This window comes from Melanerpes formicivorus, unplaced genomic scaffold, assembly GCF_026170545.1.
Source record: "Melanerpes formicivorus ecotype bairdi unplaced genomic scaffold, bMelFor1.0.p_v2 SCAF_2, whole genome shotgun sequence".
Taxonomy (NCBI): domain Eukaryota; kingdom Metazoa; phylum Chordata; class Aves; order Piciformes; family Picidae; genus Melanerpes; species Melanerpes formicivorus.
In genome coordinates this window covers 1002344-1029080 of record NW_027142354.1, presented here as the reverse complement: position 1 = coordinate 1029080, position 26737 = coordinate 1002344, and the positions used below count along the sequence as shown (strand labels likewise).

Below are 26737 nucleotides of genomic sequence, written 5' to 3'. Positions count from 1 at the left end.
GGATCTGGAGGTGCTGGAACGTGTCCAGAGAAGGGCCATGAGGATGATCAGAGGGCTGGAACACCTCTCCTATGAGGACAGACTGAAGGAGTTGGGGCTGTTCAGTCTGGAGAAGAGAAGGCTCCAAGGTGACCTAATTGTGGCCTTCCAGTATCTGAAGGGGGCCTACAGGAAGGCTGGGGAGGGACTGCTCAGAATCACAGGGAGTGATAGGACTAGGGGGAATGGAATGAAGCTGGAGGTGGGTAGGAAATTCTTCCCCATGAGAGTGGTGAAGCCCTGGAATGGGTTGTCCAGGGAGGTGGTTGGGATGCCGTCCCTGGAGGTGTTTAAGGCCAGGCTGGATGAGGCTCTGGGCAGGCTGATGTAGTGTGGGGTGTCCCTGCCCATGGCAGGGGGTTGGAACTAGATGATCCTTGTGGTCCCTTCCAACCCTGACTGATACTATGATACTATGAATAAATTGATGTCTGCAGCATGGGATGAAGTGAATGTGCACACACATTACTTCAGTTACCACAGTACTGGTTTTGAAAGAGATATAAGTAGATGCAGTTGCTTGTGCCAGTACTCACTCTGTTTTAATCACAATTACTGACAGCACACTGTTGCAGCAACTGCTCTGCATTTCCACTTGAAAAAATCTCAGGTTTAGCAATTCATGAACTGTGTCTATAAATAAACCCTCAGTTGAAAACTGGCATTGAAGCTACAGGCTAGAAGCAGTTCCTGTTTAAACCTATTTGGTAAGTTCAGCAGTTTTATCTAAGAACATGAAAGACAGCTTTTCTGCTCCAGAAATCGTTCTTCACTGTTCAGAGCTGACTTTGTTGACATGGTTCTGCATTTCAGTTATCACTAGTATGAGCTTGGTTTTGAACAAAACAGCAACAAAAATTGCCATGTATCAGCTTTGTACTTCCTTGCCTTTTGACAATCAGTGCTGAGTAGCAGTAGGAAGCCAGCAGCTGCAGTCCCAGAGATTAGAGACAGAACTATGGAATGCCAAGAAGCATATGGAAATGCCCAGGCCTTTGATTTACTTTGGCAAATACATGCTGAAGACTATATCCCTAATTTACAGAATGGCATTGTGCCTTCCAAGTTAAACAAGCACTCAGCCAGGAGAAAGGCTTCCCAGTTGCTAACAGCACAATAAGAGGGAGTCCTCTAGACAACATACAACTCTTCCAAAGAATGAGGGCCCCAAGTCAATGAGATCCTCCTCCTGGATTGTTTGTAATTCCTTGTTCAAGCTTATCACCCTTTTCCTCAACCCTGGGAAGGTCTTACAATGTCAAGAGTAGAGTAGAGTAGAGTAGAATAGAGTAGAGTAGAATAGAGTAGAATAGAGTAGAGTAGAGTAGAATAGAGTAGAATAGAGTAGAGTAGAATAGAGTAGAGTAGAGTAGAGTAGAGTAGAGTAGAGTAGAGTAGAGTAGAGTAGAGTAGAGTAGAGTAGAATAGACCAGACCAGGTTGGAAAGGACCTTTGACAGACACTTACTCCAGCCTGTGATGGACTGTATGAACCTCAGAGTGGCTGAGCAAAGCTGCAAAGTTGTTAGTGTCTCTATCAGCTCTTCTGCACTTTCCCTGCAACTTCTGTCAAATCACAGCAAAGGAGTTAAAAAGGAAAGGTTAAGGCTGCTTGGCCTGGCTTGGATTCAGCATATGATCCAGAGATTGCTGGATGTTGTCACCCCTGTTACCGGGGTGCCATTTGCGTGGTGAATGAATGGGCACGAACCCTGTTACAGCTCCACAATGGAATTCTAGAAATGCAGAGAGGGGAGAATCTCAGAAGTCCCCTCAGAAGTCCTTTATTACAGCATTGCAGAATACCCAGCCTTACAGAGTCTTAGAGTGTCCTTAACAGAAGAATTGTAGAATGGTCTGGGCCAGAAGGGACATCCAAAGGTCATCTAGTCCAACCACCCCACAGTCAGCAGGGACATCCTCCACTTGATCAGGTTCCCCAGGGCCCTGTCACCTAGAATATCTCCAGGGAAGGGGCCTCAACCACCTCCCTGGGCAGCCTCTTCCAGTGTTCCACCACCCTCATCATAAAGAACTTGTTCCTAACATCCAATCTAAATCTGCTCTTGTCTGGTTTGAAGCCATTGCCCCTTGTCCTGTCACTGCAGGCCTTTGTAAGCAGTCTCTCTCCATCCTTCTTGTAGGCCCCTGTGACCATTTGAGGCTGTGCCTTTAAGAAAGGGCTTCAGCGACTTCCAGTACCTGAAGGGGGCTGTAGTGGGTTGAGAGTCCCTGAAGCCCTTAACAGAAGTAGTATTCCCTAACATCATCCCTAACCTAATCCCTAACCCCACAATTCCTATATTGCCCAAAGTAACTGTTTAAATACTCTTTCTTATCTTACACACCATGTCATCTAACCAATAGAGTCTGGCCCCACAGACAAGCTAAAAATATCCTCCTATGCCAGGTGCCAGCATGTCCAAAGCTCTGCCTCACGCAAGACGTTGTTCTTGGCTCATATATCAAAACAAGTTTGCAGCTTGTAGCTGGTTGGCTGGGGAATGTTTTGCAATCCCATGCGTTCAGCACGCACCTTCGACGCTCCTGTCAGCAGAACAGCAGCTGCCACAGCTGGATGCCAAAATTTTCCACAGCAGGATACATTTGGCTAAGGACTACGGTGTTTGCATTGCTACCTGGAACCTGCTGGAGGGGAAAAGGACCTGGGGGTCCTACTGGATGGAAGGCTGACCATGAGCCAGCAATATGCTCTTCTGGCCAGGAAGATTAATGCCATTCTGGGGTGGATTAGAAGGGCTGTGGTCAGTAGGTCCAAGAGAGTTCTTTTTCTCCTCTACTCTGCCCTGGTGAGGCCACATCTGGAATATTGTGTGCAGCTCAGGGCCTCTCAGTTCAAGACAACTTCAGGGAACTGCTTGAAAGAGTCCAGTGCAGAGCCACAAAAAAGATTAGAGGAGTGGAATATCTTCCTTATGAGGAGTGACTGAGGGAGCTGAGGGCTCTTTAGCTTGGAGAAGACTAAGGGGTGACCTCATTAATGCTTATAAATATATAAAGGGTGAGTGCCAGGAGGATGGAGCCAGGCTCTGCTCAGTGATGCCCAATGACAGCACAAGTGGCAAGGGGTGGAAGTTGAGGCATAGGAAGTTCCATAGAAATGGTAGGAAAACTTTTTTCACTGCAAGGGTGACAGAACATTGGAAGAGGCTGCCTAGGGTGGGGCTGTGGAGTCTGCCTCTGGAGATATTCAAGACTTGCTTGGATACATGACCTATGAGGAGAGACTGAGGGAGCTGGGGTTGCTTAGCCTGGAGAGGAGGAGACTCAGGGGTGACCTTATTGCTCTCTACAGCTACCTGAAAGGAAGTTGTAGACAGGAGGATGTTGGTCTCTTCTCCCAGGCAACCAGCACCAGAACAAGAGGACACAGTCTCAGGCTGTGCCAGGGTAAGTTTAGGCTGGATGTTAGGAAGAAGTTCTATACAGAAAGAGTGATTGCCCATTGGAATGGGCTGCCTGGGGAGGTGGTGGAGTCACCATCATTGGAGGTGTTCAGGAGGAGACTTGATGGGGTGCTTGGTGCCATGGGTTAGTTGTTTAGGTGGGTTGGATTGGTTGATGGGTTGGATGTGATGATCTTGAAGGTCTCTTCCAACCTGGTCTGGTCTATTCTATTCTATTCTCTCTAGGTGATCCTGCTCTGGCAGGGGTGTTGGACTAGATGATTTCTCAAGATCCCTTCCCGCCCCTAAGATTCTGTGAAGGTCTAGATGGGGATGTGGCAGCTAGCAGTATATTGAAAGGAACAATCTGCTCCCTGCAAACCTCATAAATTTAACACCCACTGAGACTCATTCAACAATTTATTCAAACTTTCCAAGCTGCGTGGTTATACAGACCCAGAGCACAATAAGCACTGTCCTCACGCTGGCATGGCCATGCACAGATCTGGAGCACTGCACACAATGCATGCATGTGCACTCACAAAGGCGGCCAAAGAACGCGGGCTTACGCTATCCTCAAGAATGTCATGTGCATAATTTAATTAGGTTGATTAATTTGAGTATCTCATGGCATAAAAATGCATTATGCCCTTACCAGCATGAGTCATTAAAACTAAAGCAGCAAATCTAATGGCTCAAATTTCCAGGGAAAAAAAACATTAATACAATTGCCACAACCCTCACACCTCGAGTCCTGTGTCCAGTTCTGGGCCCCTCAGTTTAGGAAGGATGTTGACTTGCTGGAGCATGTCCAGCCTGGGCTTAAACACCTCCAGGGCTGGGGCCTCAACCACCTCCCTGGACAACCCATTCCAGGGTCTCACCACTCTCATGCTGAAGAACCTCCTCCTCACATCTAGCCTGAATCTCCCCACCTCCAGCTTCATTCCATTCCCCCTAGTCCTATCACTACCTGATAGCCTGAGAAGTCCCTCCCCAGCCTTCTTGTAGGCCCCCTTCAGATACTGGAAGGCCACAATTAGGTCACCTCAGAGCCTTCTCTTCTCCAGACTGAACAGCCCCAACTCCCTCAGTCTGTCCGCATAGGAGAGGTGCTCCAGCCCTCTGATCATCCTCGTGGCCCTTCTCTGGACACCTTCCAGCACCTCCACATCCCTCTTGTAATAGGGGCTCCAGAACTGGAGGCAGCACTCCAGGTGGGGTCTCAGCAGAGCTGAGTAAAGGGGGAGAATCACCTCCCTTGACCTGCTGGCCACACTTCTCCTGATGCAGCCTAGGATGTAGCTTAAGGGAAATCAAGAGTCAATTGGTATAATGATAAAGAAAAGTCTTCCAGAGGCTAGAGAGTCCCAGGGGGATGGGCAGCTTGTCCCAGGGTATTCTAAGCTGCTACTCTATTCCATCTTCCTGTATCTCTCTGTTTAAGGAAGTGTACAACCAAAGCTCTTCTGTCTTGGAATGTGTTTGCTGTTATCTTTATGGTTTGTGGGGGAGAGGCTTTCTCCTGGCCTTGGCTGGCAGGGAATTTCCAGCTACACCACTGGGCCTGTTAAAGCCTGCAGTATGCCTGGGTCTAGGGGGGGGTGTCAGTTTGCCCTGCTCCTGGCTCTGCTGAGGCTGAGTGGGGTGGAGCATTTGGAAGGCTCTGGAAGGTTTGGGGCTGAGCCTCATCTGTGAATGTATTCCTTTCACTTGCATGCCTTTTGTATAGATTTGTGAATAGAATTTCCATTGAAACTTCCAATTCAGTGTGGAGCATTTTTATTTTACTCCTTGGGAAGGGATAGAACACCTATTCCATCCTTTTACCTTGGGCAACTCATGGCTCAAACTAGGACAACTGAAAAACCAGCACCAGAACAAGAGGACACAGTCTCAGGCTGCACCAGGGGAGGTTTAGACTGGATGTTAGGAAGAAATTCTTCATAGAGAGAGTGATTGCCCATTGGAATGGGCTGCCCAGGGAGGTTGTGGAGACACCATCACTGGAGGTGTTTAGAAGGAGACTTGATGGGGCGCCTAGCTGCACGGTTTAGTTGATTAGATGGTGTTGGATGATGGGCTGGATGCAATGATTTTGAAGGTCTCTTCCAACCTGGTTTATTCTATTCTAAAATCAGCTGAACACCACTGTCAATGGCCTCCTCACAGCACCAGGCATAAAAGCTAAGGGAGAGGAGATGGAGCTTCACTCATTTTTTTTACACTGTGTGGTTTATACTAAATTAATAAGAAAGCAGTACTAGCAAAGGTCTGCTTTTACATTCTGTCAGTGCAAGCTCTGTATTACATAAATCATTCAAGTGTATGCCCAGGAAGAATTACCACTTGAGCAATTCCTCTCACAGCCTGTTGTTATCCTAGCTGCCAGTTTTCCAGTGCATTCTTCAGAAGTGAAATTCCACATAGGTTGACATCATGGTAGTTTTGGCATCAAAGATTGAGAGCCTGTAGAATTTATATAGCTACAGTGTGTCATAAGTCACAGTTCCCATAAAGATGTTAAAAAGAACTGAGGCCATGCTATCATAATTAATTTCTTAGGAAGAAATATCATAAAATGAATTTTGTGCAGAGACCTTCATTTAAAAATGAATGACAGATATCTCTCCCCATTTCATTGGCTAGTTTTATTGAATCATAAAATGATTTGGCTTGAAGGGACCTTAAAGATCATCTCTGGGCTCCTCCGTTTAGGAAGGACATCGAAACACTTGAACGTGTCCAGAGAAGGGCAACAAGGCTGGGGAGAGGCCTTGAGCACAGCCCTGTGAGGAGAGCCTGAGGGAGCTGGGGTTGCTTAGCCTGGAGAAGAGGAGGCTCAGGGGAGACCTCATTGCCCTCTACAACTACCTGAAGAGTGGTTGTAGCCAGGAAAGGGTTGGTCTCTTCTCCCTGGCAACCAGCACCAGAACAAGGGGACACAGCCTCAAGCTGCGCCAGGGGAAGTTTAGGCTGGAGGTGAGGAGAAAGTTCTTCACTGAGAGAATTGATCATCATTGGAACCTATTTTATAGCAACCATCTCCATCTGCTAAAAATTAGAGGAGAATATGATTATCTTTTTCCTAGATTAGGGTTACAAATAAATACAATTGAGGATGATTTGAAATGTACTTTCAAAATCAATAAATAGATAAATGTATTGGGTTGGACTGAGCTGGAGTTAACTCTCCTCACAGCATCTTTCTAGTGCTGTGTTTTGCAGCAGTAGTTGGTAACATAACAATGTTTTGGCTACTGTTGAGCCAGCAATGTGCCCAGGTGGCCAAGAAGGCCAAAAGCATCCTGGCCTGCATCAAGAATAGTGTGGCCAGCAGGAGCAGGGAGGTCATTGTTCTCCCGCACTCGGCACAGGTTAGGCCAAAACCTCGAGTCCTGTGTCCAGTTCTGGGCCCCTCAGTTTAGGAAAGATGTTAAGTTGCTAGAATGTGTCCAGAGAAGAGCAACAGATCCAGAGAGGGGTTTGGAGCACAGAACTGTGAGGAGAGGCTGAGGGATCTGGGATTGTTTAGCCTAGAGAAGAGGAGGCTCAGAGGAGACCTTATTGCCATCTACAACTACCTAAAGGGAGATTGTAGGCAGGGAGGGGGTTGGTCTCTTCTCCCAGGCAACCAGCACCAGAATAAGAGGACACAGTCTCAAGCTGCACCAGGGCACATTTAGGCTGGATATTAGGAGAAAATTCTTCCCAGAAGGAGAGATTGGCCATTGGAATGTGATGCCCAGGGAGGTGGTGGAGTCACCATCCCTGGAGGTGTTTAGGATGAGACTGGATGGGATGCTTGGTGCCATGGTTTAGTTGATTAGATGGTGCTGGGTGGTAGGTTTGGCTTGGTGATTCCAAAGGTCTTTTCCAACCTGGTTAATTCTATATCTCTGTATGAAGGATGGATATTCACTTGCCACGTGCCCCTTTCTCAGTGATTCTTTCTGTAGAGGAGTGTGACTGATATTTCCAAGCCAGCTTGAACTGTTTTTTTCTCTCTGCATTTACCACCATGAAACATAACCACAGAGGAGAAGATGCAGTCTTTTTCTGACTGTTCTTTGTGAAATCTGTCTTGTGATTCATATGAAGTGATTCTCACTTTCCAACATGCCCCTCTTCCTGAAAGCTTCCTGGTCAGAACTGATTGATAAGGGAATGCATTTTCCAGATATGCTTTATTGCTTTTTTACTTCCTTATTTCAGAAAAGGAGCAGTTTGGGGGGGGGGGGGGGGGGGGAAGAAATGGTCTGCAAATGAGGCACAAAAGTAGAGATTGTTTATTGAATGATGAGAGCAGACTCAAGGGGCCTCCAGGTAAGAATAGTGTAACTAGCATAATAGCCTATACCCAAACAGCTCCTTCTCCAGCACCACCATTTTCGCACCCATCCTAGAGCCAAGGGCAAGATCCTCAACCAGCCAAGATACCACACAGAAGAGCACAGCCCCAGTGAGGAAGTGCAGCCAGCACCCATGGATGATATTGGAGTGGTCATCAGTCATTGCCCTAACAACCGGGGGGCCACCAGGCCCCCCGGCCTTTGTTGTCACCACCACCATCACCCAGTGTGCACCAGGGGCACTCACCTGTGATGAGAGGAGGATCCTCAGCCCAGATGGGCTCAGTTGGGGCTTCTGCCTCTTCTGTGGGGATTAAAAAGGGGAGTGGGTGGGGAGGGCCAAGTGGCCACACCTGGGGTGGGAGGAGATTCCAACAGAACCCAGGTGCCCTGAGTTTGAGGGGGAAAATGGGGCAGGTGAGGGACTTTTTAGGGTGTCAGGTAATGATAGGATTAGGGGTAATGGGAAAAAAAAAATAGGAAAGGGTAGATTCAGACTGGATGTTAGGAAGAAATTCTTCACCATGAGGGTGGTGAGACACTGGCACAGGTTGCCCAGGGAGGTGGTAGAAGCCTCATCCCTGGAAGTTTGTAAGGCCAGGCTGGATGTGGCTGTGAGCAGCCTGCTGTAGTGTGAGGTGTCCCTGACCATGTCAGGGGGGTTGGAACTGGATGATCCTTGAGGCCCACTCCAACCCCAACAATTCTATGATTCTAAAACAATTTTCCAGTTTAGGCTGGATGTTATGAAGAAATTCTTACAGAAAAAGTGATTGGCCACTGGAATGTGCTGCCCAGGGAGGTGGTGGAGTCCCCATCACTGGAAGCGTTTAAAATGAGACTGGATGACCACTGAGTGCCATGGTTGAGTTGATTAGATGGTGTTTGGTAATAGGTTGGACTTGATGATCTCAAAGGTCTTTTCCAACCTGGTTAATTCCATTCCATTCCATTCCATTCCATTCCATTCCATTCCATTCCATTCCATTCCATTCCATTCCATTCCATTCCATTCCATATGCATATCTCTCAGTTGAAGTTACCTGGCCAGTATGTTCTTAGCTGGGCACTGTTGGGTTTTTTGGTTGGTTGGTTGGTTGTTTTTTGGGGTTTGTGTTGTTTGTTTGTTTGTTGTTGGGTTTTGTTTGTGGTATTTTGTGTGTGTGTGTTTGTTTTCAAAGGAGGTGCATTTCTACTCCTCATGGAATATGCAGCTCCCAACAGTCAAGAGCTGCAAAGGGAACTGCTACCTTCTTTATGAAGCCATAACAAATACCATCAGCAAACCTCACAGCCTGAAAAAGAGAATCAGGGATTCAGACTCTGTGTCTGCAGGGCAACTCAGTGAATGAGACTAGAGCAGTGACAGCCTGTGCTGTCTCTGTGGAAAAACCATGGTTTGTTTATTTGTCACATGAGCCAACGTGTTGATTTCCTTTCCATTGATACTGCCTGTCCCACAATGCTCTTGTCTTTCCCATCCACTAAGGTACCTGAAAAAATCCCAGATAGATTGGTAACAGCATCTATACTGAGGAAGTCTACCTGAAGGGAAGTTGGAGTGAGGAGGGGGCCAGCCTCTTTTCCTTGGTGTTTAGAATAGTATAAACCTTTATGTAGAATAAACCAAACCAGGTTGGAAGAGACCTTCAAGATCATCGTGTCCAAGCCATCAACCAATCCAACCCACCTAAACAACTAACCCATGTCACCAAGAACCCCGTCAAGGCTCCTCATGAACACCTCCAGTGATGGCAACTCCACCACCTCCCTAGGCAGCACATTCCAATGGGCAATCACTCTCTCTGTGTAGAACTTCCTCCTAACATCCAGCCTAAACCTCCCCTGGTGCAGCCTGAGACTGTGTCCTCTTGTTCTGGTATTGGTTGCCTGGGAGAAGAGATCAACATCCGCCTGGCTGCAACCTCCCTTCAGGTAGTTGTCGAGAGCAATAAGGTCACCCCTGAGTCTCCTCTTCTGCAGGCTAAGCAACCCCAGCTCCCTCAGTCTCTTCTCATAGGGCTTGTGTTCCAAACCCCTCATCAACTTTGTTGCTCTTCTCTGGACTCGTTCCAGCAAGTCAACCTCCTTCCTAAACTGAGGAGCCCAGAACTGGATACAGGACTCGAGGTGTGGCCTAACCAGTGCAGTGTACAGGGGCAGAGTGACCTCCCTGCTCCTGCTGGCCACACTCTTCCTGATGCAGGCCAGGATGCCATTGGCAAGAACAAGAGGACTAGAGGAAATGGTTTCAAGCTCTGTCAGGTGTGGTTTAGGCTGGATGTTAGGAAATATTTCTTCACTGAAAGATTCTTAAACATTGGAATGGTCTGCCCAGGGCAGTGGTGGAGTCACTATCCCTGGAGGAATTTAAGCAGCTTGTGGACCTGGTGCTTAGGAACATGGTTCAGTGTTGACCCTTCAGTGCTGGGTCAAGTGTTGGACAGGATGATCTTTGAGGTTTCTTCAAACCAGATGTATTCTGTGAAGTCAACGAAAAACCTACATTATCCTTAATGGAAGCCAGAAATAAGGCAGTATTACAGATTTTAAGGGTTATTATGTCTTTGCCTTCCCATTTCAGCATGGCCAGCAGCCTAGCAATAACTTTCCTTCAGATTTAGAAGTTTAACTAAAATGCTAAGGACTGACAAAATACATGAAATGCAAACAATTAATACCTGTGTGGAATATGTAATATGGAATATAGGAACACTTTATAACACTTGGACTCAACAACCTGACTTAAACAAACATAAACCTGCATAACTGGACTATTTTTGGGTACATTTGGATTCTTCACATTTCAGTGCTGCTGAACCTGTTGACACAGGAATATGATTATCAAATTAAAACAGACAGCAAGTGGTTTAAATCAGTCACCACAAGGTGTTTCCTACACTGCTGTGAAGCAAAGAAATGTTGCCAATATAAACAAATTAAGGAAGCACAGTGTTTAACAAAACTGGATGTGAACATCAGTTTAGTAGTATTGACACTGAACTGGGAAATACTAAGAGCTTGGCACTGCAACCCATGAGTTTCAAACAGAATCACACAAAATGACAGAATTGTTAGGGTTGGAAAGAATCATCCTGTTCCAACCCCCCTGCCATGGGAAGGGACACCTCATACCACATCAGGTTGCTCAGTGTCACGTCCAGCCTGGCCCTTCAGAGATGGGGCTTCTACCACCTCCCTGGGCAAACTGTTCCAGTGTCTTACCACCCTCATGGTGAAGAATTTCTTCCTAACATCCAATCTGAATCAACCCACTTCTAGTCTGCTCCATTCCCCCTAGTCCTGTCACTACCTGACACCCTAAAAAGTCCTATGCCAGCTTTCTTGTAGGCCCCCTTCAGATACTGGAAGGCCACTATAAGATCTCCTCTGACCCTTCTCTTCTCCAAACTGAATAACCCCAACTCTCTCCCAACTTTAGACTCCTTTTTCTCTTGTGATGACCTTTGTCAAAAAGTGGAAATTAAAAATTGCCTTCAAGGAACTAATTTTCTTTCAAAGAAAGAAATCCAATAAGTTACTGAGACATGGTAAAGATCATGATGAAAATCATTTCATGATGAAGAACATTTCACAAAACATATCTTTTCTTTATGGGGCTGCATCATGAGAATAGAATAGAATAGGATAGGATAGAATAGAATAGAATAGAATAGAATAGAATAGAATAGAATAGAATAGAATAGAATAGAATAGAATAGAATAGAATAGAATAGGAGTAGAGTAGAATAGAATAGAATAGAATAGAATAGAATAGAATAGAATAGAATAGAATAGAATAGAATAGAATAGAATAAGAGTAGAGTAGAGTAGAGTAGAGTAGAGTAGAGTAGAGTAGAGTAGAATAGAATAGAATAGAATAGAATAGAATAGAATAGAATAGAATAGAATAGAATAGACCAGGTTGGAAGAGACCTTCAAGATCATCGCGTCCAACCGATCAACCAACACCTTCTAATCCAATAATACATGTCACTAAGCACTTCATCAAGTCTCTTCCTAAACATCTCCAGTGATGATGACTCCACCACCTCCCTGGGCAGCCCATTCCAGTGGCCAGTCACTATTTCTGTGAAGAATATCTTCCTAACCTCCAGCCTAAACCTCCCCTGGTGCAGCTTGAGACTGTGTCGTCTTGTTCTGGTACTGGCTGCCTGGGAGAAGAGACCAGCCCCTGCCTGTCTACAACCTCCCTTAAGGTAGTTGTAGTGAGCAAGAAGGTCTCCCTTGAGCCTCCTCTTCTCCAGGCTAAGCAACCCCAACTCCCTCATAGTGCTTGTGCTCCAAACCCCTCCCCAGCTTTGTTGCCTTTCTCTGGACATGTTCCAGCAAGTCAACCTCCTTCCTAAACTGAGGGGCCCAGAACTGGACACAGGACTCGAGGTGTGGCCTAACCAGTGCAGTGTACAAGGGCAGAATGACCTCCCTGCTCCTGCTGCCCACACTGTTCCTGATCCAGGCCAGGATGCCATTGACCTTCTTGGCTGCCTGGACACACTGCTGGCTCATGTTCAGCCTACTGTAGACCAGTACCCCCAAAGTAATCTTACATGATTTGCCTTCTCCATCAAAAAGCATCTACATGTGGTTGATGATTTTAGTAGCTATTATAACAAAAAAGTTACAATGGTCCCCCATGTACAAACTCCAGGCAGGATACCACCAAACCATGTCCTAACTCCCAAGTATAACATGTCCTTATATCTTCCCTACTTGTGGATTCCTCAGACTACTGACTGTCACCACTGGGTCAGTCACAGGAGGGACCCAGCACAGCTGTGGAATGTGTTGGAAGCTAGCCCCTGCTTTCATAGCGAGCTGGATCTTAGCTATACCCCCTGGCACCCTTTAACAGTTCTCAAACTAATTACTGCCTTCATTGCTTCCACAAAATGTATTATGATCCAGGTGCTGCTCCATTCTGAAGTGTTTTTGCAAGCAGCTTTAGACTCATTTGTCAACTAAACGAACCTGGCACATTCCTTAATACCTTTATTTTTTCTAACTAATTGCAAATCATTCATCCTCAGTCAAATGTAATCCTTAATGCTCTGCTGGGCTTTAATCAAATAATACAACTGGTGATACAGAAACTACAATAGGACTTCAAATCGCTGCAGATTATCAGGCTAACAGTACAAATGCTTTCTTGTCACAGGCCCAAAGATTGCACTTACAAAATGTCTTCATCCTGGCTGTGGTGGGTTGACCCTGGCTGGATGCCAGGTGCCCACAAAGCCTGCTCTATCGCTCTCCTCCTTAGGTAGATGGGAAAGAAAACATAGTGAAAGGCTCACGGGTCGAGATAAGAACAGAGAGATCACTCAGCAATCACTGGCACAGGCAAAATTAACTCAGGCTAGGGAAAATGATTTAATTTAGTGCCAATCAATTCAGAATAGTAAAATGTGAAATAAAAATAAATCTTCAAACACCTTTGCCCCACCCCTCCCTTCTTCCCAGGCTCAGTTTCACTCTTGCTTCTCTCTACCTCCTCTCCACCAGTGGCACACGGGAATGGGGGTAGAGGGTCAGTTAATCCTGTCTCTGCTGCTGCTTCCTCCACAGCTGGAGGATCAGCTCATACTCATGGTATCATAGTATCAGACAGGGTTGGAAGGGACCACAAGGATCATCTAGTTCCAACCCCCCTGCCATGGGCAGGGACACCCCACACTACATCAGCCTGGCCAGAGCCTCAGCCAGCCTGGGCTTAAACACCTCCAGGGACAGGACCCCAACCACCTCCCTGGACAACCCATTCCAGGGATTCACCACTCTCATGGGGAAGAACCTCCTCCTCACATCTAGCCTGAATCTCCCCACCTCCAGCTTCATTCCATTCCCCCTAGTCCTATCACTACCTGAGATCCTGAGAAGTCCTTCCCCAGCCTTCCTGTAGGCCCCCTTCAGACATTGGAAGGCCACAATGAGGTCACCTGGGAGCCTTCTCTTCTGCAGACGGAACAGCCCCTACTGCTTCAGTCTGTCCTCATAGGAGAGGTGCTCCAGCCCTCTGATCATCCTCATCCCTTCCTCCAGTGTGGGGGCCCTCCCATGGGAGACAGTCCTCCATGAGCTTCTCCAGAATGAGTCATTTCCACGGGCTACAGTTCTTCACAAGCTGCTCCAGTCTGCATCCTTTCCATGGGGTGCACTCCTTCAGGAACAAACTGCTCCAGCATGCTTGCAACCACCTCCAATACACTTCATAAGTAACAAAACCATATTCAGCGGGCTGTGCCTGAATAACTTCGATGCTTTCTGAATGGTTTCACTTTTCCAGCTCCTCTTGCCCATCTGGTTCTCCTCACACAAGTACTTTATACTCTTAAGAAACAAACTTTTGCAACATGCTGCACAACAAGGGCTTTGCAGACGAGGTGTGGGACAGCCGCTGACAGCGTGATCACTCAGGTGCAGGTTTTCTGGCAGGAGGTCAAGTCCCTTTCAGAGTCTGAACTATGAGACTACGAAGCTTTTCTACCTAGAAAGGGTCTTTCAAATATTTGCTTTCCATTTACACAAATATTTGTTTTCTATTTACACAAAATCCTGTGAATCTGGTAACTCAGGGACAAGCAGATCATGCCGTCTCCCAGTGCCACAACCAAAGTTATTGCTGCTATTCAACCTCCAACCCATTTTGCATCACTTCCACATGCTGATACCTAGCTCTATGTGGGTCACAGTATCACAGTATAACTAAGGTTGGAAGAGACCTCGAGGATCATCGAGTCCAACCTGTCACCACAGACCTCATGACAAGACCATGGCACCAAGTGCCACATCCAATCTCCTCTTGAACACCTCCAGGGATGGTGACTCCACCACCTCCCTGGGCAGCACATTCCAATAGCGAATGACTCTCTCAGTGAAGAACTTTCTCCTCACCTTGAGTCTAAACCTCCCCTGGCACAGCTTGAGACTATGTCCTCTTGTTCTGGTGCTGGTTGCCTGGGAGAAGAGACCAACCGCTTCCCGGCTACAACTTCCCTTCAGGGAGTTGTAGAGGGCAATAAGGTCACCCCTGAGCCTCCTCTTCTCCAGGCTAAACAATCCCAGCTCCCTCAGCCTCTCCTCACAGGGCTGTGCTCAAGGCCTCTCCCCAGCCTTGTTTCCCTTCTCTGGACACATTCAAGTGTCTCGATGTCCTTCTTAAACTGAGGAGCCCAGAACTGGACACAGGACTCAAGGTGTGGCCTAACCAAAGCAGAGTACAGGGGCACAATGACTTCCCTGCTCCTGCTGGCCACACTATTCCTAATGCAGGCCAGGATGCCATTGGCCCTCTTGGCCACCTGGGCACACTGCTGGCTAATGTTCCAGCCGCTGTCGATCAGTACCCCCAGGTCCCTCTCTGTTTGGGAGCTTTCCAGGCACTCTGACCCCAGCCTGTAACTCTGCATGGGGTTGCCGTGGCCAAAGTGCAGCCCCTGGCACTTGGACTTGTTGAATGCCATCCCATTGGACTCTGCCCATCTGTCCAGTCGGTCAAGGTCCCTCTGCAGAGCCTTTCTGCCCTCTAACTGACTAACATCTGCCCCTAACTTTGTGTCATCTGCAAACTTGCTGATGACTGACTCGACCCCCTCATCCAGATTGTCAATGAAGATGTTAAAGAGGATGGGGCCCAGCACTGATCCCAGGGGGACACCACTGGTGACTGGCTGCCAGCTGGATGTGGCACCATTCACCACCACTCCCTGGGCTCGGCCCTCCAGCCAGTTTCTAACCCAGCACAAAGTGTAGTGGTCCAAGCCACAGGCTGACAGCTTAGACCTCCTGATGAAGAATTTGTGAGCAGTCATTTGTTCCCTTTAATCCTGCAAGCTTCTTAGTTCCCATCAATGCCTTAACTGCAAAAAACCTATTTCTGTTAACAGTTATGCACATACAGCTCATTTCTCTCTTCCTTTGACAGAAAATTGTACAGAAGACTCCAAAGTCTTGTTCCAGTTTGCACCTGAAAGCCCTGGCCTGCTCTTCTCTCATACTTGCTGATGAACTGACTCAACCCCCTCATCCAGATCATCAATGAAGATGTTAAAGAGGACAGGGCTCAGCACTGATCATAGAAAGTGCAGATAATTACTTCAGTTAGCAGAAATCCAGTGGAAAATATGTAATGTAAATCAAACTGAGATGCTGATCCACTTCACTGTGTCACCTACACAAACAGCTACAGCAGCACAGAGGTGCTGTGGAAATGAGTGACTTGGGGGTGGCACCACTGTATGTCACACCATGGGTTTAGTGACTAAAGTTGGTGCATCTACTGCATGTTGATTTATGTGCATCCTTATTTAAATATAGACTTGTACTCAGCACTGGTTAGGCCACACCTTGAGTACTGCGTCCGGTTCTGGGCCCCTCAGTTTAGGAAAGATGTTGACTTGTTGGAATGTGTCCAGAGAAGGGCAACAAAGCTGGGGAGGGGTCTGGAGTACATCCCTATGAGGAGAGGCTGAGGGAGCTGGGGTTGGTTAGCCTGGAGAAGAGGAGGCTCAGAGCAGACCTTATTGCTCTCTAAAACTACCTGAAGGGAGGTTGGAGGCAGGTGGGGGTTGGTTTCTTCTCCTGGGTGGCCAGCACCAGAACAAGAGGACACAGTCTCAGGCTGTGCCAGGGGAGGATTAAGCTGGATGTTAGGAAGAAGTTCTATACAGAGAGAGTGATTTGCCACTGGAATGGGCTGCCTGGGGAGGTGGTGGAGTCACCATCATTGGAGGTGTTCAGGAGGAGACTTGATGGGGTGCTTGGTGCCATGGGTTAGTTGTTTAGGTGGGTTGAATTGGTTAATGGGTTGGACACGATGATCTTGAAGGTCTCTTCCAACCTGGTTTGTTCTATTGTTCTATATTTTACCGCTGCCCAAGGAGTGAAACACAAATGCTCCACACTGGATTGGAAGTTTCAATGGAAATTCTATTTGCAAACACATACAAAAAGTATCCAGGTAAAAGGAACACATTCACAAACTAGGCTCAATTCCTCACCTGGGCCTACCAGGACAAAACCCTCCAGAGCCTTCAAAAACCTCCACCCCCCTCATCCTCAGTCTCTGGACACACTCCAGCAAATCAACATCCTTCCTAAGCTGAGGGGCCCAGAACTGGACACAGTATCTTCCCTGTCCTTTGGCCCTGGGCAGCTCGTGGCTCAAAAGTAGGACAGAAGGCCACACTTAAAATTGATTTTGCTTGTTCACAGTACAAGGCATTGTGAGGGGCAGTTAGATGATGCCATGCTTTTCCTTTCCTGAAGAACACACACCCCGTGTATTTGAAACTGGCTGCTGTTTTCCTCCCAGCCGATGGATTAAGTTGCTGCACAGGTCCCAGCCAAGCCAAAGCCATACTCTTTTCCAAGATAAAGTTTACTTTTTACTGTTATGCTAGTAACCATATACATGAGTCAACTCCTTCACTGTTGCTCTGTCCAGTCCACGTGCTTCCACACTCTTTAATTAAAAATTAATGTGGGACTTACTTGCTATGTTTTAAGTATACTGGGCCAAATCCCCAGCTCACTAGAGCGTGATGAAATAATAACAAAGTTAAAATGTGCTAGATTATTTGAGTCATTCATTTGTTGTGTCAAGTCTCTCTGAGGAGAGAGACTTGGGGGTGCTGGTGGACAAGAAGCTCAACATGAGCTCTCAGTGTGCACTTGCAGCCCAGAAAGCCAATCAGATCCTGGGCTGCATCAGGAGAAGTGTGGCTACCAGGGCAAGGGAGGTGATCCTCCCCCTCTACTCAGCTCTGGAGAGACCCCACCTGGAGTACTGTGTCCCTATTACAGAGGGATCTGGAGGTGCTGGAAGGTGTCCAGAGAAGGGCCACAAGGATGATCAGAGGGCTGGAGCACCTCTCCTGTGAGGACAGACTGAAGGAGTTGGGGCTGTTCAGTCTGGAGAAGAGTAGGCTCCAAGGTGACCTAATTGTGGCCTTCCAGTATCTGAAGGGGGCCTACAGGAAGGCTGGGGAAGGACTTCTCAGGATCTCAGGGAGTGATAGGACTAGGGGGAATGGAATGAAGCTGGAGGTGGGGAGATTCAGGCTGGAGGTGAGGAGGAAGTTCTTCAGCATGAGAGTGGTGAAGCCCTGGAATAGGTTGTCCAGGGAGGTGGTTGAGGCCCTGTCCCTGGAGGTGTTTAAGCCCAGGCTGGCTGAGGCTCTGGCCAGGCTGATGTAGTGTGGGGTGTCCCTGCCCATGGCAGGGGGGTTGGAACTAGATGATCCTTGTGGTCCCTTCCAACCCTGACTGATACTGTGATTAATTTAACTTTCACACAGATACAGACAGCTTATCATAATCTGAGCGTAATTGCAGATGGAATATTGTAAATTAGAATCATAGAACTGTCAGAGTGGGAAGGGACCTCAAGGATCATCTAGGTCCAAACCCCCTGCCATGGGCAGGGATGCCTCACACTATATCAGGTTGCCCAGAGCCACATCTAGCCTGGCCTTAAAAACCTCCAGGGATGAGGCTTCTACCACCTCCCTGGGCAACCTGTTCCAGTGTCCCACCACTCTCATGGGGAAGAACTTCTTCCTAACATCCAATCTGAATCTACCCATTTTGTTCCCTTCCCCCCAGTCCTATCACTACCTGACACCCTAAAAAGTCCCTCACCAGAAGGGAGATAGTTTTAGGGTCCTCCAGTTCACTGTACTGGTCTCCTTCATGCCAGGCAACCAAACCAAGAAGAACAGATGAATTCTTTTAATTAGGACAAGTCCTCTGACAGGAGCAAAGAATGAATGATCCCTCTTGGAGCAAAGCTTTCTCCTGAAAAGTGTTAGACACTGATCTCAGTCCAGCAACTAAATCCCTAAAGACTTTGATGAATGAGGGCCAGAGCTCTCGGCATCTCACATGGGAGAGTTTGTAGAGAGGCAAGCTCTGCAGGAGTGAGTAGGCTGCTACAACAGGTGGTTCAATTAACAAGAGAAAAAATATGCTGAATCCAAAGGCAGATTTAAAGTAGTCACTCCTTTAGAACATGTTTATTACATCTTGAATTAAACCTATGCCAACTAGGATTCTGGATCAGCATTTGAGAGAAATCATTTTGAGATAGCAAACAAATTCTTAAAACCTACAGGTAAGGCTCATCATGCTACAAATTGGTACAAATGCCACCTATGGGTGTAAAGGAGAAGATTCAAAAGCTAACCCTGTGAGAGACATGCTGTACCTTAAGATGGGATCCATCCCAGGGTGCTGAGGGAGCTGTCAGAGGAGCTGGCCAAGCCGCTCTCCATCATTTTCCAGCAGTCCTGGCTCACTGGCGAGGTCCCAGAGGACTGGAAGCTGGCCAACGTGGTGCCCATCCACAAGAAGGGCCGGTTGGATGAGCCAGGGAATTACAGGCCTGTCAGCCTGACCTCAGTGCCAGGCAAGATCATGGAACAGGTCATCCTGAGTGCAATAACACAGCACTTAGAGGATGGCCAAGGGATCAGGCCTAGCCAGCATGGATTTAGGAAGGGCAGGTCCTGCCTGACCAACCTGATCTCCTTCTATGATCAGGTGACCCGCCTGGTGGATGTGGGGAGGCCTGTTGATGTAGTCTACCTGGACCTCAGCAAGGCCTTTGACACCGTCCCCCATAGCAAACTGCTGGCCAAGCTGTCAGCCCATGGCTTGGACAGCAGCACTCTGAGCTGGGTTAGGAACTGGCTGGGTGGCCGAACCCAGAGAGTGGTGGTGAATGGTGTCACATCCAGCTGGCGGCCAGTCACTAGTGGTGTGCCCCAAGGATCAGTGCTGGGCCCTGTGCTCTTTAGCATCTTTATTGATGATATGGATGAGGGCATTGAGTCCATCATCAGTAAATTTGCTGACAACATCAAGCTGGGGGCAGGAGTTGATCTGCTGGAGGGTAGAGAGGCTCTGCAGAGGGACCTCACAGTATCACAGTATCACAGTATCACTTAGGTTGGAAAGGACCTCGAGGATCATCGAGTCCAACCTGACACCGCAGACCCCATGACTAGACCATGGCACCAAGTGCCACGTCCAATCTCCCCTTGAACGCCTCCAGGGTCGATGACTCAACCACCTCCCTGGGCAACCCATTCCAATGCCGAATGACTCGCTCGGTGAAGAACTTCCTCCTCACCTCGAGTCTGAACCTCCCCTGGCGCAGCTTGAGACTGTGTCCCCTTGTTCTGGTGCTGGTTGCCTGGGAGAAGAGGCCAACTCCCTCCTGGCTACAACCACCCTTCAGGTAGTTGTAGAGGGCAATAAGGTCACCCCTGAGCCTCCTCTTCTCCAGGCTAAACAATCCCAGCTCCCTCAGCCTCTCCTCATAGGGCTTGTGTTCAAGGCCTCTCACCAGCCTTGTTGCCCTTCTCTGGACACGCTCAAGTGTCTCAATGTCCTTCTTAAACTGAGGAGCCCAGAACTGGACACAGTACTCAAGGTGCAGCCTAACCAGAGCAGAGTACAGGGGCACTATGACCTCCCTGCTCCTGCTGGCCACACTATTCCTAATGCAGGCCAGAATGCTATTGGCCCTCCTGGCCACCTGAGCACACTGCTGGCTCATATTCAGGTGGCTGTCGATCAGCAAACCTCGACAGGCTGGACAGATGGGCAGAGTCCAAGGGCATGAGATTGAACACATCCAAGTGCCAGGTTCTGCACATTGGCCACAACAACCCCATGCAGTGCTACAGGCTGGGGTCAGAGTGGCTGGAGAGCAGCCAGGCAGAGAGGGACCTGGGGGTGCTGGTTGATGGTAGGCTGAACATGAGCCTGCAGTGTACCCAAGCAGCCAAGAGGGCCAATGGCATCCTGGCCTGCATCAGGAACAGTGTGGCCAGCAGGAGCAGGGAGGTCATTCTGCCCCTGTACACTGCACTGGTTAGGCCACACCTTGAGTCCTGTGTCCAGTTCTGGGCCCCTCAGTTTAGGAAGGAGGTTGACTTGCTGGAACGAGTCCAGAGAAGGGCAACAAAGTTGGTGAGGGGCTTGGAACACAGCCCTGTGAGGAGAGGCTGAGGGAGCTGGGGCTGCTTAGTCTGGAGAAGAGGAGATTCAGGGGTGACCTCATTGCTCTCTACAACTACCTGAAAGGTGGTTGTAGCCAGGAAGGGTTGGTCTCTTCTCCCAGGCAACCAGCACCAGAACAAGGGGACACAGTCTCAAGCTGTGCCAGGGGAGGTTTAGACTCGAGGTGAGGAGAAAGTTCTTCACCGAGCGAGTCGTTCATCCTTGGAATGTGCTGCGCAGGGAGGTGGTGGAGTCACCATCACTGGAGGTGTTCAGGAGGAGACTTGATGTGGCACTTGGTGCCATGGTTTAGTTGTTTAGGTGGGTTGGATTGGTTGATGGGTTGGACGAGATGATCTTGAAGGTCTCTTCCAACTTGGTCTATTATTATTATTATTATTATTATTATTATTATTATTATTAAGCCCTAATTAGATAATAGACCTATCAAGGAGCCTGGGGTAGGAAAGGAAATGGAGGCCTGAGAGCCATGGCAAGGCTGGCAAGTTCTGTGGAGCATTCAGGTCTCATTAAGAAAACTGCTAACAACTTTAGTACAAAAATAATACCTACCCTACCAAAATCAGTATGAAGAGATTAATATCAGGTATCAGAAATGAAGAAATGTGAGATTTACAATTGCATCATGGAATCCCTGGACAAGATAAAGGGTATGTGCTTCATTCATGTTGTTTTTCATTTTAGTGTTTGGCTGAGAAATCTGAAGGCTGTGTGGCCACTCAGCAAGACCTGGACAGATCGGAGAGCCGGGCAGAGAGTAACCTAATGAGATTCAACAAGGGTAAGTGCAGAGTCCTGCACCTGGGAAGGAATAACAAACTGCACCAGCACAGGCTGGGAGGTGATCTGCTGGAGAGCAGCCCTGTGGAGAAGGACCTGGGAGTCCTGTTGGATAATAAGTTATCCATGGGACAGGAATGTGCCCTTGTGGCCAAGAAGGCCAATGGGATCCTGGGGTACATTAAGAGGAGCATGTCCAGCAGATGGAGGGAGTTTCTCCTCCCTTTCTACTCTGCCCTACTGAGACCTCACCTGGAATATAGCATCCAGTTTTGGGCTCCCCAGTTCAAGAGGGACAGGGGTCTACTCAAGAGAGTCCAACAGAGAGCTACCAGGATGATTAAGGGAGTGGAGCGTTGTGTTATGAGGAGAGGCTGAGAGCCCTGGGGCTGTTTAGTCTGGACAAAAGAAGACTGAGAGGGGATCTGATCTATTTCTATAAATATCTGAGGGGTGGGTGTCAAGAAGAAAGGGACAGGGTCTGCTCCCTTGCACCCTGTGATAGGACAAGGGCTAATGGATATAAACTACAGCACAGGAGGTTCCACCTTGACAAGAGGAGAAACTTCTTCACTGTGAGTGTCACAGAGCACTGGAACAGGCTCTCTAGAGAGGTTGTGGAGTCATCTTCCCTGGAGACTTTCCAGACCCATCTGGATGTGTTCCTGTGTGACCTGTGCTAGATTCTGTGGTCCTACACTGGCAGGGGGGTTGGACTTGATGATCTCCTGAGGTTCCTTCCAACCCCTAACGTCCTGTGATCCTCTGATCCAATATATGAAATATGACATACCTTGCTAAGAAATACATTACAGTAGGTTCCACTAAAAAATGTAGTGCCTGAGGGAAACAAACTTGGAACTGAAGCTATGGCTGAGACAGCACTTCTATTTTGTTTTGCTATTAGGTCTCAAAATTAAGTTCTAGTACAAATTGTCTCAGGATTGCTTGATTATAAACCCTTTTACTTTCTTCAGTAAGGCACATCTGAACAGAAAAAGTCCTTCCTGGTTATTAGAGAAACTAGGCCACTGGCTTTTGCATTCAGACAACTTCAAATAACGTGGCTTTTAAAGCCTGAAATGTGTCTCACTGTATATGACCCTCAGTAAGGAATGTGCACTGTGGTGCATGTGAAAACACTGCTTGAGACACCAAGATGTTTGATATATTGCACATGCACCGTTCATGAATTTTCCCTGACAATTTATATGCATAGTTCTTAGGTTATTCAAATACAAACTCGCACAAACCCAGAGAGCTTGGAGGGTTCCCACCCTTTAAAACGCAGGCAACCTTTCTTCTCTCTGAATTCCCATCAGGCCTCTATAGTGCACTTGCCAGAAGGCTAAAGCACAGCAGGTGTGGTCTCTCTGTAAATTTTTCCCAGTGGAGGCTTAATGCTAACCTATCTCACATATAAAAATATGATACTCACAGAAGAGCAACAAAGCTGCTGAGGGGTCTGGAGCACAAGCTCTGTGAGGAGCGGCTGAGGGAGCTGGGTATGCTTAGCCTGGAGAAGAGGAGGCTCAGGGGTGACCTTATTGCTCTCTACGACTGCCTGAAAGGAGGTTGCAGTTAGGTGGGGATTGGTCTCTTCTCCCAGGCAACCAGCAACAGAATGAGAGGACACAGTCTTAAGCTGTGCAGGGGGAAATATAGGCTTGATCTTAGAAAGAATTACACAGAATTGCATAGAATAAACCAGATTGGAAGAGAGCTTAAAGATCATCACATCCAACCCACCAACCAATCCAACCCTCCTAAACAACTAACCCATGGCACCAAGCACCCCATCAAGTCTCCTCCTCAACACCTCCAATGATGGCGACTCCACCACCTCCCCAGGCAGCCCATTCCAATGGGCAATTGCTCTCTCTGTGAAGAGTTTCTTCCTAACATCCAACCTAAACCTCCCCTGGCACAGCCTGAGACTGTGTCCTCTTGTTCTGGTGCTGGCTGCCTGGGAGTAGAGACCGACCTCTGCCTGTCTACAACCTCCCTTCAGGTAGTTGTAGAGAGTAATAAGGTCAGCCCTGAGTCTCCTCCTCTCCAGGCTAAGCAACCCCAGCTCCCTCAGTCTCTCCTCATAGGGCTTGTGTTCCAAACCCCTCACCAACTTCATTGAAGTTCTTCCCAGCAAGAGAGATTTGGCCATTGGAATGTGCTGCCCAGGGAGCTGGTGGGATCAGTGTCCCTGAAGACTGGATGAGGCACTTGGTGCCATGGTCTAGTTGATTAGATAGGGTTGGGTGATCAGTTGGACTTGATGATCTTGGAGGTCTCTTCCAACCTGGTTGATTCTGTGTGATTGTGTGTGTGAAAAGGCTGCTGGATCAAGACCTTGGTTTTAAAATTCATGGTAGCAGGGACTTCATCTTTTAGCATATCCTGGTACATCTTTACTCTAGATCAGGGTCTAACATGCCACAGAAATTAAACAATAACTGAATAGCCATTAAAATATCCCCTGTGGAAACTGCTAAATCATTTCAAGGCACAGTTCTAGAGGAGCCATAGGTTCATTCTGGACACCAAGAGAAATTCAGAGTGCTCAGTGCTTTGTATGAAGGGCATTTATTTACCTGGTGTAGCATTTCACAAATGAAAGTAAAGTGCAGCTACATGGTTCAGACAGGTGATATAAAGATTATTCACTTGCTCTTTACAAAATAGTTTGAAGATTAAGTATTGTGCAAAGGTTACATGTTACTAAAATGTGCACTCTCATTGCATCTTTGCACTGTCATGCTCCTTGGAACAGGTTGCCCAGTGAGGTGGTAGAAGACTCATCCCTGGAGGTTTTTAAGGCCAGGCTAGATGTGGCTGTGAGCAACCTGATGTAATGTGAGGTGTCCCTGCCCATGGCAGAGGGGCTGGAACTAGATGATCCTAGAGGTCCCTTCCAACCCTGACAATTCTGTGATTAAGACACAGTAATTAGTAGTGGTGCTCTTCTGAGACGGGGACTATGTTTCTGACAGCTTCTGTTTCTGACCCGACCATAACGTGCCCTTACAGGTAAAACTGAACACACCAACATCTGGCCTGAGAGCTATCACTTTATCACAGTATCACAGTATCACAGTATAACTAAGGTTGGAAAGGACCTCGAGGATCATCAAGCCCAACCTGTCACCACAGACCTCATGACTAGACCATGGCACCAAGTGACATGTCCAATGCCCTCTTGAACGCCTCCAGCGATGGTGACTCCACCACCTCCCTGGGCAGCACATTCCAATGATGAATGACTTGCTGGGTGAAGAACTTTCTCCTCACCTCAAGTCTAAACTTCCCCTGGCACAGCTTGAGACTGTGTCCCCTTGTTCTGGTGCTCTTTGCCTGGGAGAAGAGACCAGCCCCTTCCCAGCTACAACCACTTTTCAGGCAGTTGTAGAGGGCAATGAGGTCACCCCTGAGCCTCCTCTTCTCCAGGCTAAACAATCCCAGCTCCCTCAGCCTCTCCTCACAGGGCTGTGCTCAAGGCCTCTCCCCAGCCTTGTTGCCCTTCTCTGGACACGTTCAAGTGTTTCGATGTCCTTCTTAAACTGAGGGGCCCAGAACTGGACACAGGACTCAAGGTGTGGCCTAACCAATGCAGAGTACAAGGGCACAATGACTTCCCTGCTCCTGCTGGCCACACTATTCCTAATGCAGGCCTAATGCACCCTTTGAAGTGAGATAGCATTTTAAAAGAAGTTAAAATTAACATGTAATTGTAATACAGGAAAGTTACCCTCCCTCCTTCAGCTGAATGATTTGTTCAAAGCTCAAAGCCTGGACTCACTGCATGTCCTGCACAGCTGATTCTTAGAACAAACAATTGGGGATACAGGTCTGAAATGCACAATACATGCTGACTCATTTGGAATAAATATATTTCTAGCAGGTAAGAAATCGAGTTAGCTCAGTTTCAAGGCACACATAGTCAGAGAAATCAAAGCAAGTATGCAGTATAACTTCAGTAGAAGGGAAAATCTATAATCAGCTACAAGACTAAGAATTACAGAGAGAGGTGCTGCCTACTCAGCAGCCTACTCAGCCTACTTAGATATCTATTTTATCCATGGACTGCATGGAGTGTGACCTCCTGCCTTCTGCAGTACTCCTTTCCAGTCCACCTAGATTTAACTAGTTAAAATATTATAGCTAGCTCACAGAATGAAAAGAACTAAAATTCAACTTGGGAGCTCTTGCAGTGGAAGTAATAATTTTGTTTTCTAATAGCAGTTACCCTGGTAACAGAGGTAAAACAAAAGAAGTCCACTGCCTTTAGATGCCTGTTTAGAAGGCAAGACCTATCACCTTATGATGGAGAAGGACTATTTAATGTGATAAGGATACTGACATTTCTCCTTAATGTATTATAAGGGCATGAGATTGAACACATCCAAGTGCCGGGTTCTGCACTTTGGCCACAACAACCCCATGCAGTGCTACAGGCTGGGGTCAGAGTGGCTGGAGAGCAGCCAGGCAGAGAGGGACATGGGGGTACTGGTCGATGGCAGGCTGAACATGAGCCTCAGTGTGCCAGGAAGCCAGGAGGGCCAATGGCATCCTGGCCTGCATCAGGAAGAGTGTGGCCAGCAGGAGCAGGAGGTCATTCTGCCCCTGTACACTGCACTGGTTAGGCCACACCTTGAGTCCTGTGTCCAGTTCTGGGCCCCTCAGCTTAGGAAGGAGGTTTGACTTGCTGGCACGAGTCCAGAGAAGGGCAACGAAGTTGGTGAGGGGCTTGGAAACACAGCCCTGTGAGGAGAGGCTGGAGGGGAGCTGGGGCTGCTTAGCCTGGAGAGGAGGAGACTCAGGGGGTGACCTTATTGCTCTCTACAACTACCTGAAGGGAAGTTGCAGCCAGGCGGATGTTGGTCTCTTCTCCCAGGCAGCCAGCACCAGAACAAGAGGACACAGTCTCAGGATGCTCCAGGGGAGGTTTAGGTTGGATGTTAGGAAGAAGTTCTATACAGAGATAGTGATTGCCCATTTCCAATGGCTGCCTGGAGAGTGGTGGAGTCACCATCATTGGAGGTGTTCAGAGGAGACTTGATGGGGTGCTTGGTGCCATGGGTTAGTTGTTTAGGTGGTGTTGGGACTGGTTGATGGG

General features: G+C 47.9%; 1 long non-coding RNA gene across 3 annotated transcripts in view; it reads left to right on the top strand.

The window, feature by feature from the left end:
• LOC137446323 (uncharacterized) overlaps positions 1-21622 on the top strand; it is a 55232-nt gene extending 33610 nt beyond the window's left edge. The window contains exons 5-6 of one of the 3 annotated variants that reach the window (XR_010988618.1): positions 15743-15948; positions 21532-21622. This is a non-coding gene — a long non-coding RNA (uncharacterized lncRNA). Of the gene's footprint in view, positions 1-15742; positions 17383-21531 lie in introns of those variants that run through there. The other 2 variants (XR_010988621.1, XR_010988615.1) reach the window with 2 other exon arrangements.
• Positions 21623-26737: the final 5115 nt, after the last annotated feature.